This window comes from Xiphophorus couchianus, chromosome 18, assembly GCF_001444195.1.
Source record: "Xiphophorus couchianus chromosome 18, X_couchianus-1.0, whole genome shotgun sequence".
NCBI lineage: Eukaryota > Metazoa > Chordata > Actinopteri > Cyprinodontiformes > Poeciliidae > Xiphophorus > Xiphophorus couchianus.
This window is the reverse complement of record NC_040245.1, coordinates 15945323-15965270: the sequence shown is the minus strand read 5'-3', so window position 1 is coordinate 15965270 and position 19948 is coordinate 15945323.

The window sequence follows — 19948 nt, the reverse complement described above, 5'->3', positions numbered from 1 at the left end:
CATTATTCTGTAGCAAGAGAGTTTCAACATGGTTTCCATGTGAAACATAAACAAATTCTGACACCATGTTGCACACCATCAGTGTTACAGTTGAATGGCTCTGTGTTGGGCTGTGTGTGCATATGGTACTCCAGTTTCTTGTTTATTTTTGGGTAGCAAGCCTAGGGCTACTGGTAGAGTGGTTGCCATGGAGTTTTGACATCATCTCATAAATGAGAATAGATGAGTTTGGGAAGTCAATATGGGCTGGAGCAGCTGAGGGGTGTTAGCAGAGGAAAAGAACCCTTAAAAAACATTGCTCCATTAAAATAACACTCACTTCTCATTGAGTCACTTGTGCATGCTCATGAAGCGAAGGGTGCCCATTAAAATGGAGATAAATTTTTTTTCTGAATTTTTCGACATGCATTTTACAGGAGTCTTGTGTAGGCCATTTTACTAACAGGGTGCAAGAGTGTCTGATTTACTATATTTCACTTATATATATATATATATATATATATATACACACACAATATATATTTGGTTAAATATATCAAGATATAAATTGAATGCCTTGAGATTGGCTTTTTTGGTGAATTTGGACAGTAAGAATGAACTTAATGTAATTTAATTGTTTTACTGTTATTTTTAGTTAAAGTCATTACTAAACAAGAGACACTTATAATATTCTTTTTATATTCTAGTGTGCTATGGATTAATGTCTGTAAATAAGACAAAAATAATCTAAAGTTGGTGATCTCAAGATTTGGTTGTGTGAAAACAACATAAAACATCTCAAAGGCGTGGCCACACAAACATGCTGTGCTAATAATATTTATCGAGTTTTGAATATGTGACTACAGATTTGACAAATGTATTTTAATGATTGTCCAATGTTCTTGGAGTATCTCTGCCTTTCTGTAAAGTACTAAAATGACAACCAAGAAAGTTCAATTCAATTAAAAGATTCTAATACATATCAAGATGTATGCATATCTAATATATGCAGTTCATATACATGAACTGTATATGAATAAAAAAACAAATTGGGAGGAGAAAATTAGCTTTGTTACCCATGTGTGGTCCTGAGGAAGGAAGCCCTACAAATGAATTGTTTTTAACATTAGCTGATTTTAATTAGGGATATCAGTGTAGTTAAATCTCTGAGCCATGTTCCAGACTTAAAAGGATTTTTTTTGTCATTTCCTTTCATCCCACTTTTTCTTCCTTAAATAATTTCTTTTCCTTTCATTATATGTGTTAATTCTCTTCTCTGTGAATCTCACTTTACTTAATGTCAGCAAGAGTATGGTATTAGCCAGGAAGTGTAATCCTTTTTCACTCAACCTTCCAAGCAGTATTAGCCAAATCATAGGGATATATAATTTTCTCAATGACTTGTCCAATTTCACAATGCACATACAAACAGACAGTAAGCTGGGTTAATGTTTGCTCTTTGAACATTTTACATCTGCACATTACATTTTGCACAGACTAATAAGCACTATAAAATAGATTCCACTAGTTTTCTTTTTGTCTGGATATCTTGTTTGGAATATCTGTGCTACCATGACCATGCTTTTTTTTCTTTTCTTGTGAGCATGAGTGCTCATGCAACTGTTTCTCTTCAGATACAATATCAGGCTGGAAATAGAAAAGCAATCTTTCAGCTAAGTGATATGTGAAAAGTGTCACATTCTCACCTGGCAGTAATTGCCTACTGGCGTTGCTCAGCTATGGCAACGGACGTTGTCATGGTTTGAGGGTTTGGCCGTGCTTGGATTTTGTCATTGGGTTTCATGAATTGCAGTCATGCAGTCATGTGCTGTTATTTTCTCCTGCTTTGCTTAATGTTAATCTTGTTTTATTACTGCAATTGTCTTTTACTACTAATTATTACTATAATAATTGGTTTATGTTGAAGTTTTCTTAGTCATATTCTGAATGTCGTTTTATTTGGTAAAATTTGCCACTCCCTTGTAAGAAAAAACAGGTTCTATTTGCACTCTAGTTGCTGTATTTCTCACGTAGCCTTCTTTTACTAGTTGCCACTCACCCTTTGCAGTATGTCTTAACACATACTGTATACCAGCTGTATTTTTCATTATCTGACACTTTGAACTACCTTGTTGCTGAAATGTCCTAAGAAAATAAACTTTATTTATTGATTGATTTAGGATTCTATCTATATGTTTATGTGTGACCTTTGACATTTTCATGTAATTTTTTTAATTCCACATCATTTTGCTTAAAACAATCTCAGTGCTGGCCTCCTTCAGTCGAATGGATTCTATTACGCCTTTACGTCACGAGGCACCGCTTTTTGTCATTCTGTCCTGCGCCCTGCTTCATCCTGATCTATGTCAGGATGAAGCTATGTTCTATGTTCTAGATCTACGATCTATAAGGTGAGAAAAGAGGGGATGGGGTAAGAAGATGTATCTTACTATAACTACTCTGAGGTATGTAATAAAATGCTCACATCACAAACTTACACCCTGCTAGGTGTAAGGATTGTGCAGTTTCACCAAATTCCTGGTGTCTATAAGTGTTACCAAGAATACGTGTGTGTTTGATGAAAGGGATTCATGCGAATCACACTATGCTAAAAGACTAGCAAAAAAAGTCATCTGGCCATAGGCACCGAATTAATGACATCTGCTGGGGCTGTGCAGCTCTACAAAAGGCAGAAAAGTAAAAAAAAATAATAAAACATGAATGAAAGACAGAAAATGAATTGGTTGGCAAAACTTTTCTTCTTTCTCATCATCACTCTTTGATTTACATCATATTTTTGGCTGAAATCATTGTGACTGGTGCACATAAAGCTAATCAAACTTGCCAGACACGCTGTTATTACTTCCAACTTATCTCTCATAAAAGAATGCTGAATGTGAAAGGTGGATAATCCAATGAGCATAAAGACTTAGGCCAAGGCTTAAACTGAAAATGTAAAAGTTCTTTGCCTAAATTTTATTTATGCTAAAGTGGTACAGGTTTCACATAAACAAGTTGACCACAGGAATTACTGATCTATAAAATGACAATAGACCTTCTTTTAATACTAGTGTGACCCATTCTGAAAAGTAGACAACAGGTATGGTTGTCGACCAAATACCAAAAACATCAGCAAATAATCTTAGGAGAAGCAATTGTTGCTTCACATCAAACAAGGAGTTATAAGTCCATTTCCAAATAATTTAAAGGGGATCAATTTACAGTAATAAAATTGCCAAAGACAACATTCTTCAATGCAGTACAATGCTCAAATTGTACAAATGCTCTTTCAAAAACTTAAAAACTTTTTGCAATGTTAAATCAATTTAATTAAAAAACTAAACTAAATATGTTGAAGAATGCATGTCTTCAGTCAGTCAGTGCTAACAGTTTCTTACTTAAAGCTCTTCAGAGCAGCAGACAAATGATGCAGTCAAGTTCATCAGGATAAAGCGAGATGCATGGTTTCAGAAATAAGGAGCTTTTGAACACCTTTCCTGATAAATATATGTCCTTTGTTCTCTCATTTATGATGGTCACCCTATAATTGTCTTATCTTCAGGCACCTCCTACCACTTCAGTGGTATTGCCTTCTTAAGTTCCACTTATCACACCAGTAGACATAAAGTTCATTTAGCAAGAGATTGCTGGTTATATAATCAACACTGACTGGTAAAGTCAAAAGCTTTGTAAACATAATGTGCCGCAAAAATTGAACATAGATCAAATGCAAATACATTGCAGTAAGTCACTATAAACAAGTGGAAATAGTTTTTTTTTTCCCTCATTGAGTGACATTTAATTAGTGCTGGGATCTGGCCATGAAGGATTGAAACACAGAGGGAACAAATAGACATATTAAAACTATTAATCCGAGGAAGAACTGAATTAACCCACCTTCATTGTGACTATGCAACATGATTAACAAAAACCCCGTCCTGGATGAAGTAGTTCTCTTTTTAATCCTAAAGCCTACAGAAGCCACATTTGCATCTTCACTGGCATTGACCCTGGCTTTTTTGAAAATTTGCTCAAGGAATCTAAATAATTATAAATTCCCCAAAAGAAACGCTGGTCCAATGTCTCAAGATCAGAATGAAAACCACAAACAAATGTTCACTTATGCAACAAGTAAAAAAAAAAAATCAAGTCAACCAAGGAAAAAGGAAGAAAATTGCATACATTCACAAGCCTCGTTCATCTCATCGCACAGTTTTTAGATGCCTGAAAGTGCTTCAGGCTCATTCACATTTACATTTCTTTACTCTGACAGAGCTTTTAAATTATTTAGTTCCATATCTGTGTTTCTGCATCTGGCAAACCTTCAGATCTATTAAAAACACCAACAGGCTAGCCTAAGAAACAATCAAACCTCATATGTCATTGGCTATGGCAGAGTGCAGCTGGTAATCCCTTTGTTCAAAAAAATTTCCACCTGGCCTTGTACATGCGGGGACAATCAATATTATTTATCTATTGTGATTAAGTTTGTTAAACGACTCAGCCAGGAATAATCTGCATTTGCTTATCCATGTAGATACGGCCAGAAACAGGCAGCTGGGGAAACAAATGTCTCTCATCGTGCCACTGACAAGCCACATACGATTGCCATGCTTTGTGGTGAAATTGCTGTAGAAGATTGAGTAGCTTTTAGTTGCCATGTTCTATTAAAAAAAAAATAATTGTTTGGTTTGTTTTTGGTTCTAGCTGTTTGTTTATGTTCCCAGAAACGTGAGGTGGGAGATGATTTTTTTAAGCTTCTGTAATGTTGGAGATCATTGCTTCTGATATGGAGTGGTGATACAGTTACAAGACAATAGGGAATTCTCAAAATTTTTAGCCTGTTTTTGTATTATAAAATGATATCAAACTTATGAACCTCTTGTCCGTGCACTCAAAGCTGCTTTACAATTAAATCAAGCATTCCCATTCACCTACAAGCTGCTGGGTTGTAGCCACAGCTGCCCTGGGGCAGTGTGACAGAAGCGAGGCCGCCACACATCAACATCAACAGCCCTTCTGGCCACCACCACGGCGGGTGAAGTGTCTTGCACAAAGACACAGACTCAAACCGACAACCCAATGATTGCAGGACAAATTCCTGCCACTGTCACTACCATCAACCCTTATGCATAATTATTACGGTGCCTGAAATCAAATTAAGAGAAAACAGCTCACAACTGGTAGTCAGAGGCAGTGCCCACGAGGAAATACTTCTCATTTTTGTGGAAATAAAAAAAAAACTTGAAACACTCTACATATTATTAAGTAAATTTGAGTGTGTAAAGATGTATGTGCCTGCACTGACTGAAAACTACAGGAATTGTTTTTATATCAATCTTCTTGCACTACACAGGTGCTGCTAACGTCTGAAGGCAAACTGACCTCAGGCAAATGTCATTCAGCAGACAATAGATCCATATTGAAAATAGGTAAACAGAGGTACAACACTTTGTATGACAAGTTGAAAGAGATTGACTTAAATGTTACAAAAAATTAGCAAATTCACAGTCTAAATAAATAAAAGTAAGCACATTCTGAAAATGTAATTTAGTGACATACACTATTTTATGTTTAAAAACAAGTCTAAAAAGAGCAGTTCTTTAACAAAGAAACACAAGGATGCTTTGGTTAAAGTTATTCCATAGTACTGTTATCAGATATGTGCTGAAACGACTTGGCTCTGTCACCCTGAGATAAATTGCTTTTGTCTCTACCCACTATGCTTGCTGTGTTTTTCTTCTTTCGAGTAAATGCTTTTGTGGAAGAAACATCACTTATCAATCTTGTAATTGTTCCTATTTTTCTCGTATATTATGAGTCCGGTGGGGTTGTTGAAATGTATTTCTAAGGTGAGTTGTGAAAAGTGTGAAAAGCTTGTCATTCAACATTTTTATTTCAACATTTTGGCAGGCAAAGCCTCTGCTTATCTGGCATGCCCATCTCTGTGGTGTGGCAATAGTTGTAATCTCTTATTGATGTAAATCAATACATTTGATACATCGATATTTTGTTTTTCTGATAACTTTTTAGGTTTTATGAGAGTTTGCAGTCAAATACTGTACATTTATAAGGTTGAAGAAATAAGTGACTTTTTTAACTCTAAATGATTATGATCCATTTTTTAAAAATATGTAAATGATAGAGTGATATAATAATGGAATTCTAGGACGTGCTGCTCATTTTGGAAGCATGTTTAAGTAGCTTTGTTACATTAGTATTGATTTGATCTTTTTGTAGACTTTTGTTCAAACTGATTTTGGTTAGGGGATTAAATGTTTGGATAGTTATTCCCTCTGGGTTTGAATGCTGCATAGTTGGAAGAATATTTCCTTTTATTTAATTTTGGACAACAAAAATGACAGCAAGATACTGTTTTTAAATATCTGGGAGCAGCTAATTAGCATCTCAAAAGCTCAAATAATACTTGAACTACGACCCCAAATCCCAGATGAGTTGAAAACAAATCTTCATGGGCCAAAGAGCAGAGAGAGAAGAAGGAAGCTCAAACTGTCTATTCTCAATCATAACCATACAGTTAGAGATTTAAAGAGGAGCAGCCAAACAAATGAGATGGATTAGCATTGCTTGCCAACAACTGATGGTGTCATTCAACATTCAATGCGTGTTTGTGTGGAATGTTGTCTCTTCTAGCCAGCTGTTAGCTGTTAGCAAGTCATGACAGTCATTAGACTATCATACTACAACATACATAAACTTTATCACCAGAAAGCAAAACTGAGATCACTAAGTTATAGTGCCAGTGGTAAATGTTACCTTGTGTGCAAGGAAAGATTTTTGTTACACACAATAAACAAATGGCAAATAACTTCAAACCTCCATTTTCCCAATAACATGATGATGATTAATGACCCAACTAGCAGGTTTAGCAAAAGTGGAACGAGTGTTGTTGTGCCTAATCACAAAATTAATATAAAGCTATTTTAAAAGTCTTTTTAAATTACTATGCAAGTTGACATTTCCAGGTAAAACCTTGTGGGTGACAAAGGCTTCTGGATTCAGAAATAAAAACATAGTAGCAAACACAATCCAAAGTGTTTTAGGTGTTCTCACTTTTAAACAAAGGTGTTTTTTGATTTGAGCTTTTTTTTGTTTTTGTTTTTGGGGGGTTTTTTACTGGAATTTTCAGTTAAATGGGACCTCAATTCTGTGTCCTCCTTTTAAGCCCAAATAGAATCCTGTCTAATAATAACCCATGGGAGTTTAGAGTGATAACAGTTTGGGAGAAGTTCCTAGCTGCTCTCAGGTCCTAGATTTTTTTAATGATATATATGAGACAGATTTCAGAAAGATATAAATAATTAAATAACAAGAGAAATGTAAGTAGGATTACAAGTAGTTAGTAAATTATAGTGCCTTCCAAAAGAGTTATATATACCTTAACAAAATATGCTTATTTAAATGACATTCAGGGGTGCAAGATGTGACTAGTAATTGCAATGCTGTATTCATGCGTTTGTGATGTGGGTTGACTTTTCTTTGACACATACTGATCTAGCATGGCAATCAAGCCTGATTCATTGAATAAGGCATAAACATAATCCCTTTGTGTAAAACAAAGCAAGAAGAACAATTGATTTAGTTGCGTTTTTCCCCAAAACTAACTGTTTATTCAATTCTAGCAAACATGTTATTAAATATGAGGTCATTCTTGTTCCAGAAACCCTGCGGGTTGTTTGTTCATCTAGGAACTTGACCTTTAATTATGCCTTGCAAAGTTATACAGACCCCTTGGCATTTTTCACACTATCGAATAACAACCACAAACTTTATTGTACTTTATTGCATTTTTCGATAGACCAACACAAAGTAGTGCATAATTTGGAAGTGGAAAAAAAGGATGGATAATTTTCTTGTGGTCATCCACTTTGATTCAACCCCTCCTAAATAAATACTTTCAAGAGCTACCTTTTCTTGACTTTACTGTAGCTACAACCTTTTATGGAAAGGTTCTCCAATTCCAGTCGTGAGAGCTATTGTCCTGCTACAGTTAGATGCATCATTCTCTACCACGCCTCTATCAAATGCTGGCAAGATAACTTGTTGATTTTATTCAGGAAGGTAGTGACCCCTGCTTTAGGCGAAGTCTCATTTAGGGCTATAACTATTCCTCGAATGATTCGAGTACCTCGATTAATAAAATTAAAATGTATCTGCCCCGAAACTTTGTTAGATTATGTTTCATCACACCGTGTTCTGGACGGATCATTATTTGCGTTGCCCGGTGCTCTCATTTTCACCTATGAGTTGTTGCTACATGCTAAGTGCTAAAGTCCAATTTTCAAGTTCGGTCTGGGAGGATTTTATTGATTGATGATAATGTCCGGATTTTTATTGTTTTTTGGGGGGACCAATAAGCATCCACTAGGAGTACCAGAGAAAGGCCATTTTGTATTTCTACCTTTGGAGTCCAGAGATGGGCCGACTGACCTGAAGGATTTTAGCTAGCAGGCGCTTTTGTTTTGTAAATAAGGCCATTACCTTATAAGTACCCTGGTAATGGCCTAAACGCATCTCACAGTTGCACAATTGTTCCTTAGACTTAGACTTAGACTTAGACTGACGTTGTTGTCATTTTGCATGCACAGGGTGTATACAGAACGAAATTTTGTTGCATACGGCTCAGGACAATGTTTGAGGTTCCAATGTTGTGAGTAAAATAAAATACAGTATAAAATATGAATATAAATCTAAATATAAAATATGAAGTGCAGGATTGACAGTAAAATGGAAGTTATTTAGCTCTGTACATGTGCAAGGTATAAAGTGGAGACCAGTTTTTGAGTGCAGTCCAGTTAAGAGCTCAGCAGTCTGATGGCAAGTGGGAAAAAGCTGTTTCAGAACCAGGTGGACCTGCACCGGATGCTGCGGAACCTCTTTCCAGAGGGCAGCAGGGAGAGCAGTCCATGGTGGGGGTGTGAGGGGTCACTGATGATGTTTCGGCCTCAGGACACACATCCTGCATCGATGGTCAACCTGACACTTCGCCCTTTTGCCTGAGCTGGGTGTGGAAGGTTGTTGCCGAAGCAGTTTCTCCTTGTGCGCCTTCTTCTCACTCACATGAGAGTTACCGAACTCTTCTGCAAGCTCAACCAGGACGTCCACCCATCTCTCCTGCACCCCAATGTACGCCTCATAAAGCACATGTACATTCAGTGCTGCCATGTCAATCATGTTTGCCAGGTTTGCTGACCAGCTGTCACATATGGATGGAACCTTGGTCACCCCCTGCAAGATAATGACTGAAATAAATGCCATTAGTTCTTGTGAACTAAATAGGTGAAGCAGTCACCTATTTATCCTCCACAGCACAAAAGGCTGCATGCAAATTTGCATGTGCAAAGTCTCCCAGATCTCTTTTGCTTACACTTTTTGCATGATTTTTTTGAGGTGGATCAACACAATTAATTTGGTTAGTTTATTTCTAAACTGTCATTTTAAACCCACTTAGCTTTATTTAAAAGAAAAACATTACTAATTTCTTTTAGAAAAACCTTTGCATATTTCTTGAAACAGATTGTATGTTTTGCAAACTCTATGTACATTTGGCAAAATGACCTGGATAATGCAGCACAACATCATGGATCAGCTGCAAAAGGTCACATCTCTCCAAAAACACTTCATGTATGCTTCAAAACTAAACTGACTAGTTGTAGGTATCATAGATACCCACCCCCAACATGGACTATTCACACTCCTACCTTCTGGCCTGACGGGTAATGGCCACATTTACAATTGAAGAAGGGATGCTAATTTGAGCCATCAGAGTCGTCAGTTTGGACTCAGGGTCTTTTCACCCTGTTTCGGTACGTCAAGGGAGAGGTCGAAAACCCTGGTACTAATGACTGGTGCCTGGAGTACGGCAGCCTTTCTCCTCTTGGAGCTGCTGCCTGGTGGCCGGGTCAGAGCGAACGGCGGAGAAGAGCACAGTATTTATACAGGTGAGCGGATAAACTGAACAGAATGTGCATGGTAAATATAAGATTTAATATTCTGCACATTTATAGTTTGGTCTATTTAACGCTCTCTGTGTGTGTGACCTTATACTTGGTACATTGTAAGGACTATTTTCCTAACACACTACATTGAAGGGAACAACTGCCCTTTACAAGGCCAAAAGCCTGGACCCAATAAGGGGAGGTTTTTGGGTTATGACTTAGGTTTTAGGACTAAGGTGTAAATTGAAATTGGGTTAGGCTTATGCTTAGACGTGTACTGCTGATGGTCAGGTTTAATAAGGGTCAGGTTTGGGCTATGTAAATGAATGTAACATGAAAGGAAGTCAATGCAAACTCCTTGTGAAGATAGAAAAACATAATATTTGTGTATGTGCATGTGAAAGAGAAAGAGAGAAACCGAGGGAGAGAGAGAGAGATAAAGAAAGATGTATTCAAACTGCCTGTCTTGCCGCAGACTACGCCTTAAGTAAATAAGGGCCAGTCTGACCCTGTCATTGCAGACTTGGTTTTGGGGGAAACAGGATTCCATAGAGCATCCTTTTTTTTCCTCTTCATTTGCAGCAAACCTGGTTTAGCTCACCATTATGTGACCAAACTCTTGGCAATCAGGATTAAAGTGTTACTACAGGGTAATTGAGCTGTCTTTCTCCTGGCTCCCACACATACAAACTCTGACATATTAATTATAGTTTCTTCATTACTGGGCCTATGTATTATGTGTGAAGAATGCAACATTTATACGACATGTTGTATTGTTTAGAAGTGATGCCTAATCACTGGATATCTTTTTTTATTTACTTAAAACAGATTTGAATTAATATGTCAAAGAAGTTAGCAAGATAAAGAACACTACAGCAAATCTGAAGTATATTCATATGGCATTTGTACAAGTCATCTGGGGCCTTTACTGTAAGTTGATTGCACCTCAAACATCAGAAATCCTCTGATTTAAATTTAATGTCAACAAGTGCCCTCATTAGAAATAAGTTGGCCTTTAGCAACCGTCTCTTTTCTTACTCTTTTCTTTGGGTTTGACACATGCTGCACACAGGATAATTACTCATTTCTAACTGTGCCAGATTAGCTGACCCCATAAAACAATAGTGACACAGAATGCCCAGAAAAGAATTACAATCTCTAAATGAGTTTTTATTTTTGGGTTATATCCATTTTTAATACAGCAGTTAGAGACTGCGCATGGGCAATATAATAAGCTCATGTTGAGATCAGGCCTTACGAGATGTCAAAAGGGCAAAGAAAGGACAAGATATGGGTTAGAGGACACGGGGAGTTCAAGGATCAGCTGGAGCATCAGTGAGTGATACTGTATCTGCTACCATGAAGGAGCATAGATGCTTCAAAGAGGCTTTCACATTATTTGAAGCACAAATTCACAACACTGACAGAATAATGCAAAATCTTCATAGAATCTTCATAGAAGAATTAAACACACCCAAGAGTGATGTGAACTTTTGTTCATGACACACTTAACACAATGTGTCGATGTTAACACTAGAATGGCTGGGTTTTCGATTTCTCCCTAGAATGGCTGAACAGGGCCAAAAGGCCCTGAGTCCACCCTGACGACTCTGATGGCTCAAATTAGCATTCTTCTTCAATTGTAAATGTGGCCGTTGACCGTCAGGCCAGAATGTAGGAATGTGAATAGTCCATGTTGGGGGTGGGTATCTATGATACCTGCAGGAGATCAGATCTCCTGTAGGTAGTGCTCTTCAGTTTAGTTTTGAAGCATACATGAAGTGTTTTTGGAGAGATGTGACCTTTTGCAGCTGATCCATGATGTTGTGCTGCATTATCCAGGTCATTTTGCCAAATGTACATAGAGTTTGCAAAACATACAATCTGTTTCAAAAAATATGCAAAGGTTTTTCTAAAAGAAATGAGTAATGTTTCTCTTTGAAATAAAGCTAAGAGGGTATTAATTGTGTTGATCCACCTCAAAAAAATCATGCAAAAAGTGTAAGCAAAAGAAATCTGGGAGACTTAGCACATGCAAATTTGCATGCAGCCTTTTGTGCTGTGGAGGATAAATAGGTGACTGCTTCACCTATTTAGTTCACAAGAACTAATGGCATTTATTTCAGTCATAATCTTGCGGGGGGTGACCAAGGTTCCATCGCTATGTGACAGCTGGTCAGCAAACCTGGCAAACATGATTGACATGGCAGCACTGAATGCACATGTGCTTTATCAGGCATGCATTGGGGTGCAGGAGAGACGGGTGGACTTCCTGGTTGAGCTTGCAAAAGAGTTCGGTAACTCTCATGTGAGTGAGAAGAAGGCACACAAGGAGAAACTGCTTCGGCAACAACCTTTCACACCCAGCTCAGGCAAAAGGGCGAAGTGTCAGGTCAACCATCGATGCAGGATGCGTGTCCTGAGGCCGAAACATCATCAGTGACCCCTCACACCCCCACCATGGACTGTTCTCCCTGCTGCCCTCTGGAAAGAGGTTCTGCAGCATCCGGTGCAGGTCCACCTGGTTCCGAAACAGCTTTTTCCCACTTGCCATCAGACTGCTGAGCTCTTAACTGGACTGCACTCAAAAACTGGTCTCCACTTTATACCTTGCACATGTACAGAGCTAAATAACTTCTATTTTACTGTCAGTCCTGCACTTTATATTTTATATTTAGATTTATATTCATATTTTATACTGTATTTTATTTTACTCACAACATTGGAACCTCAAACATTATCCTGAGCCGTATGCAACGAAATTTCGTTCTGTATACACCCTGTGCATGCAAAATGACAACAACGTCAGTCTAAGTCTAAGTCGAAGTCTAAGGAACAATTGTGCAACTGTGAGATGCGTTGAGGCCATTACCAGGGTACTTGGCCTAGGTAATGGCCTTATTTACTGAACAAAAGCACCTGCTAGATAAAATCCTCAGGCCAGTTGGACTATCTCTAGCCTGAATAGGTATATGTCCAAATGGCCTAACTCCAGCCATTCTAGTGAGAATCCAAAATTGGCAGAGTTTTTTAGACTGAGCTCCTGGGGAACGTTATGTTGTCCGAGTGCTGAGTATAAGGAGGACCCATGTGCATAGAGCTAGAAAGAAAGGAAAAAGAAAAGAAGACTAACGTACAAGGATGAATCACAGGAACAATGGTGAACATGGAAATTAGCCGGAGTGCAATGGAAGGAGCCAGTGGAGAGGCTAGGGGAATTAATATAAAGAGAAGGGACTGGAGATCACAAAATAACTGATTTGAGAAGAGAATTGAAGGGAGAGCAAATGATGACTAATAGCTGGGAAGAGGGTCAAATGGAAGGCTGAGGGTAAGAACCAAAACAAGGAGAAGAAAGAGACAAAGAAAACCTAGAAGTAAACAGTAACTATTAACTCAGCTTGCAACATTTAATCAAGATTGCTCTATCTGTGTGATTCTTAAAAGAGGAAAAGCACAAATAATCCACTGGGATGTGCATTTTTTTGCACACAGTAACATTCAAAACTTTTTTATACTGTAAGCATTAGTTATTTGTCAGCTTAATCAGCTTATTCCTTTAAATTAAGGTATATGTAACCCTGTACATGTCTCTGATGTCAAAAAGGCACACGTCTGCAGAGTTCTTTTGATGATGCCTTTTAATTTTATCTTCATTTGTAGCTTTTTAATTACATACCTTCACAAGTTCTTAGTTTTTTCTAGTACTAAAACGAGTACTAGAAAGTACTAGTGTCTAGAAACTAGTACTAAGTAGTACTAGTTTAGAAAGTAGGAAAACGCATGGATTTATGAACAATTTGGGAATGATAAACAAATTAAAATCATTTGCAATCATTTTTCTCTGAGTGGTTATTAAAGCCAGAGAAGATGGTTGATGTGTTCCATTAGGAAGCTGGAAGCTGAAAGGTGATTCTTTGGTCCAAAACATGTATCATACAAGTCTTGAAGACTTCCTGTAACATCTGCCACTACTAAAAAGAATGATTATTATTCTAACACCCTAAAGGTACAGACCATTCATACCAGTCAGACCATTCATACCAGTCATCTCTACCTGGTATGCACCTACAATACAGTCTATACCACAGCCCACATTTCTGCAACACAATTACAATATGGCACAAACAGTATGGTACAAGCAACTTTATCTTAACCATAACTCACAGAGTAGCTCTGGATTTGGGTTAAGTATTTTTTTTTTTTACTTCTACAGTTAAGCAGGATAAACTTCATCTTATGGTAATATATCCAGTAGACTGTTTAGTTAAAAACTTGGTGTCCTGTCTAATCATAAATATTATTTACCAAATAAAAAAAATTATCTATTTCCATTCAACTGAGAAACAAATTCGCAAACACAGTATGTTTGTGTTTACAGAACATTTAGGAGAGATGAAAGGCACTAATGCCTAAACTAATACTTACACTAACTCAAGGATGTCAACAAAAATGAAGATGAATGAAGGACAGAAAAAGAAAAGTTACAAGATTTAGATAAAGACTAGTAGGGATTATTACATATGTGCTTATTTTAAGGAGGGCTGCCTTAGAAAAAAAACTAAAAAGCTCATGAAAACAAACTGCAACTTTAAATGGTTGTGTATTGACCATTGTCTGTAATAAATTTTTGTGAGCCTGGGAGAAATGGTTCTCACAGGTAATGATAAACTCTTCTCTGGCTCAATTACACAGCACTGTATGACCTGAGGGGACTGTTTGATAGGTCTATTAGCTCTTAGTCAAGATAGCAATGCTGCCTATGGGACCTTTAGTTTAACACACACTCTAAGCACTTGAAGTTGCCTACACACAAAATGCACAGCAGCACACACACATTGCTGAATTATTAAAAGGAAGTGACCAAGTTCAGTGTACATTGCTTAACACTGCCAAGCTGTAGAATATCTTGGGCGATTTGGCCTGATTCTTTGAATTTCAAAGAAGCACAAATCTTGAATGTCTGTTTATGCTCTCTGTTTAACATGTCACTACACTATCACATTATTTATCAGTTTTGAAGGAATATATACTTAATATAACAGGGTGGGAAACTGGAGAAGCAGCTAACGTTTTCAGAATTGTAATTCTTATTGACACATTTTGCAACAAATCTGAGAAGCATGAGTCACAGCAGATTTATACCACGAGATATCAGCTTGACTCTTGCCTGACTTCAGAACAGTTATGATTATTTAGAAAGAGCAGGAAAATTATCTGTATTCCTATTTTTCTTTCTGTCTCTTTTTTTCTCCCAGGTGGATCACCACCCATATCCAAATCTATAAAAGTTTAAATCTACTAACATGCAAAGCATGGTTGAATAAATTTGTATGTGTAAAAAAGTACTGCTAAACTAGGCCTACACACAAATTATTAAAGCAACAACTTTTTTTTAAAAAATAGCACAATTTCTTTAAGTGATCTTGTACAAGCTATGGGTTTTTGGATGTGTACTTCTGTTTTTTTTTTTTTTTTTAAATTAATTGTTTTAAATTACTGTTTGCAGACAAACTCTATATTGTCTTATTTGTTAGTTTTTATGGTACTAACTGCTGTGACCCTTCTAATTTCCCTTTTTGTGATTAATAAAGCATAATCTGTCTATATATTGTCTCTAAAAAGGTAACAAAAAAATGTTTCACTTGGTAAAAAAAAATAAAATCACTGAAAGAAGCAAAAATACATTTAATTAAATTCAAGTTTTCGTATGAAGCAATCCTTTTTTCAAAATATTAATATGAACCACATTTTCATCAGGCAGACATTCTCTTTGTATATTATCTTTCTTCTTATGCATTTCTCCTCAGTTTGAAGTGAAGATGCATTATGCAGTAATAACCATGCACTTTGGCATCTTGCTTTAAGTTTTTCTTATGTTGAAAAGTGCTGTCACTACAAGACCGCCTTTGCTCTATGATTCTCTCTCTATATATCCACTCTAATAGCCAGAGAGTAAATAGCCTTACAAAAATGCACTTTTGAAGACATTTGGAAAATGAGCCAGTTATACAAAAAACATTTAATCATCTTTTAGGGGACAAACTACAATAATAATTTCTTAAAATATACTTTTGCGTGAAAAAAAAACACACTTTTAAATCTAACTTTCAAAGTTTATTGTTACAAAGCTTTTCAAACTAGACAACCACTTTATAATGTAGAGCAGGAGAGTTAAATACATTTTAATTTTGGGCCATGTCAAGATCACAAATGCTCTCATATGGCCAGTTGTGCCAGAATATATTAATAAAACTATCCAATAATATTTTTGACATCTAATTTGGTCCTATACAAATGAAAACTGATCTAATTTTAATGATAAAATAATACTGAAGCACACTGTTATATTAAAGTTCAATTTATGTGGTCTCCTAGAGTTTAGAGGGCCAGATAAATAGTTACGCAGGGACAAAATCACAAAAATCCAAGACAACTAAAGAGCTAGATCAGCCCAAGCAAATATTCATAGACCCTGTAGACTCTGTATACATTATTATTTTACCTAATGAATTTAAAAGTTGATTGCAGGGCGTGCCATGGTGGCGTAGTGGATAGCGCGACCCATATTTGGAGGCCTTGAGTCCTCGACGCGGCAGTCGCGGGTTCGATTCCTGGACCCGACAACATTTGCCGCATGTCTTCCCCTCTCTCCTTCCCCGTTTCCTGCCAGCCTACTATCATATAAGGGACACTAGAGCCCACAAAAGACCCCCTGGAGGGGTACATAAAAGTTGATTGCTTTTACAACCTTTGTTTTATCTTAACAAAAAGAAATGATCTTGAGCACACTTTTATGTTCATGCCCACTAAAACCCCATAACAAGCGAACTACGCTTGGCATGTCAGTACCGTGTGGCAATTTGAGGCTTCAGTGCTTTCCATTAGGAGTTTGAAATTGATTGTAAATGAATATGGATTCATTATAATTTCACAACTAAATAACTGTACTTTGATTTGCATCCACATGGCGTGCAGCCCACCTGATGTTAGATGTGGGTCCCGTGTTTTAAATTGGTTTCAGGATTGCAATGATTAGCATGGAAAGACACACATCACAAACACATGCAGAAACAAACATACAATGTGGATACTGAAACTCAATTGTGTCAAAGGCCATAGGGATTTTATAATGAGTTCCCTACTGCCATAAATTGAATATTGCCAGTAAAAGGAAATATATTCATAAATGTTTTAGCTTGTGTGGGAAAACATTTTTCTTGTATTTATGTGTTTTTAGTTGCGTAAACCGCTGTGTTTCTGGGGAAACGGATTGCATTTCCGGGATAATCAATGCCTTAGTCAATATAACGTCTTTACAGTAAATGTCACATTCACATGTGGCCCCTGGAATTTGTTTGTTTTCAATAATCTGAACTTAAAAACATGAATTAGTCACAAACATTTTGAGAATGGTGATGCAATTTTGGAGAATGGTGAAAGTACTTGAATAATTCAACATTTTTACATAATCTATTTCAACCAATAAAAAGTGGAACTGAGAATGGGATTGCACACATTTATAAGGACCTTTCAAGCACCATAAAAGTTTATTTTTTGCTTCACATACTTTACTTCAGTCATCCCCATTGCCCTGCATGTTTTAGATGTTTCCCCTCTCCAGCACAGCTGATTCAAATGATTGCACAACCTTGTTAGGATTTATGTAGAATGTTTTGGGGGACATTCCTCTAGATACCACTGTAACTTAGGAATAGGAAGTGAGAAGGACTGTCATTTTAGCCATGGTATGCATTGCACAATGGTCAAAGGACATTATTTTATGATACAGAAAAGAAATTCTTGATTTGACTTGATGCAGGTATCAAAAAAGAGTGCTTGGACATCAAGACATTTGACAGGCGCTGGTTCCTTTTGAAGTTACATTTGATCATCATACTTTGGAAGAAATATAATAATATATAAATATTTTCCAGACAAGAAAAAGGACAATTTTGTTTAAATTTACTTATTTTTATGTTTATGAAGTGTCACTTGAATAATGGCATTCTGTTAAAGTATACTTCAGGTTTAGAAACAAATATGTACCTATAACTAATCTATGAAAGTGTTTTTTTGTTTTTTTTTATTTTAACTCAATCTTACTAAAAATGTAAGTCATCTTCATTTTTAAAAATCTTTTGTGTAATATATACTGCTCAAAAAAATAAAGGGAACACTTTAAGTGTTAAACACCTGTTTAAGTGTTCCCTTTATTTTTTTGAGCAGTGTATTTTTAATTTCTTCACATTTAATTATTTGTCCCACACATAATTGTTCGTTTATCTATGAGTACTAATTACTTTAAAGCTCTTTGTGCACTACATAATATTAAGAAGAACAGAAAAAGAGTAAAAGACCAAAAGAGATAAAACACAATAGGGAAAGAAAAACATACAAATAGAGTGAGAGAGAGGAAGGCACAGGAAATGAATAAGAACATACACAAGTCGCTCACCTCACTTTCCTTTCCTTCAGTCTCATATATAAATGTGATGGCACCTCTCCCCATACAAAACCCCATAGGCAATTTAAAAGAAAGTAGGCCAAAATGAAATATGGCTGCAATATAAAAACAACACTTTAGACACATACAGTGTCTGATAGGACCTTTTTGTGTGTGCACATAAACAAAAGCGTATGCACATGACCACACAGTGCAGGACAGCTATAGATGCAATGGTACATTAGGTGAGCTGCATGACAGAAAAGTGTTTTATTAAGATTGAACAGTACGTAAGATTTGAAATGCAATTTTATGCCACTAAAAGTGCTGTATAATGAATCACCCACTACACCAACACACACACACACCAGTGCCACACGCAAACTCCATTATTTTCTCCCTCTTATGTAGACCCTGACTCACAAATAGAAACACACACATGTGATTTCTGTGGAGTCAAACTGCTTTCACAGTGTCCTAACCTTTAGCCACCACCATACTGTCATATAAACAGGCTAAATCCCTGATAATCTGTGTGACAGCCACAGAGTTCTGTGCTGAGTTACATTTTAAGAGTGAGGCTGACCCAAATATGGATGTGGGCATTAGCCAAGAAACTGACCTATTAGCAATGTGATGTCATACATGACTCCATATAGACTAAAGAGCAGAGAGTGGACATGGAAGCCAAGTGCCAGTAAGAGGTGACTGCATTTCCTTGTTTGGAGCTTCAGGGCTTAATTACTCAGAAACTACACACTGCAACATCAGTAAAGTGGACACTAATCTGGCTTAAACATCCTACTGAAAATGGTGTAAAATCACTTTAAGGAAAAAAAGTAAGTTCAATGACCTCCAACAAACTTAGGACCGACCAAAAAAATATTTAACTGGTTAAGCTTAGGGCTGCACAGTGGCGCCGTTGGCACCGTGCAATCTGTGAAAGTGTATCAGCTTTCAGAGATTGTTGGTACACTATCTTGATAGTATATCAACTATCATAGATAGTTGGTACAATAACTACCTATGACAGTGTCAGTGTCATAGATAGTTACTACAATAACTATCTACACTGTATGTTGCCCTGCAGCATGAAGGTTCTGGGTTTAAATTCTGACCACAGGCCATGTTCTCCCTGTGCACGCCTGGGTTCTCTTCGGGTACTCCGGCTTCCTCCCACAGTGATTTGTCACTCTAAGTTCTCCTTAAGTGTGCGTGTAGAAAACCATGTGTTCCCCTCGTTACTTGTTAACATTGGGTTGAAGAAAGTTCATCGCCAATTACTGTAAAGACCTATTTTTATCTATTACAGAGTTATTTTCTATTGCTTAACCTTTTGGTTCAGTAAAAAATTTCAACTATTTCTTTGTGTCTGGAAACAGCTGGTCCTGTTCAGGCCAATTTACTCTTATCAGTCTACAATCCCCAGCAAGTTATCTTGTTAGAGTGGTGCAATGGAAACCAGTTAATAAGATGTCACAACAGTTTTTCTCTTTTGCAGTCCACTGGTTTTTAAGTAAACTTCCTGCTCCATCTCCCTAGCTTTTCCATTCTCTCTTCCATA